The sequence below is a fragment of the Cynara cardunculus genome, unplaced genomic scaffold (assembly GCF_001531365.2).
Source record: "Cynara cardunculus var. scolymus isolate 2C unplaced genomic scaffold, CcrdV1 Un_Scaffold_5216, whole genome shotgun sequence".
In the NCBI taxonomy this organism is placed as follows: Eukaryota; Viridiplantae; Streptophyta; class Magnoliopsida; order Asterales; family Asteraceae; genus Cynara; species Cynara cardunculus.
Window position 1 is genome coordinate 4,180 of NW_020202292.1, and position 466 is coordinate 4,645.

Sequence of the window (466 nt, forward strand, 5' to 3'; positions counted from 1 at the left end):
TGCAAACGATGGCTCAGCTTAGAGTCCACGACACTTTAACACTTTCAAAGTGATCAACTCATCAAGAAGTGTCATTGGTTTCATAAAACTTGAAATGAAAAAGTAAAACATCGTTGTAACATGAAAGGGTCGACTATATTTTAGTTTAAAAACTCACCTTTTTCGTCATACACCCGAGCTAATAAAATTAGCAACTCATGACGAAAAGTAAATGACAAGAATTATAAAGTGCGGTAAATAAAGACATAATATAACTACGGAATATAAATGACGGAATAATAAAAATGCGGAAAACATAATAAATAAATGACGGAAATAAAATGCAWGTTAGCGTAAATAAATAAAAGACGGAATATAAATAACGATAATATAAATAAAGCGATTAAATAAAGCGAGTAAATGGAAAGCGATTAAAGAACTTGAAATGCCAAAAGTTTTATAATATTAGAAAGCAACTTATTCTTCA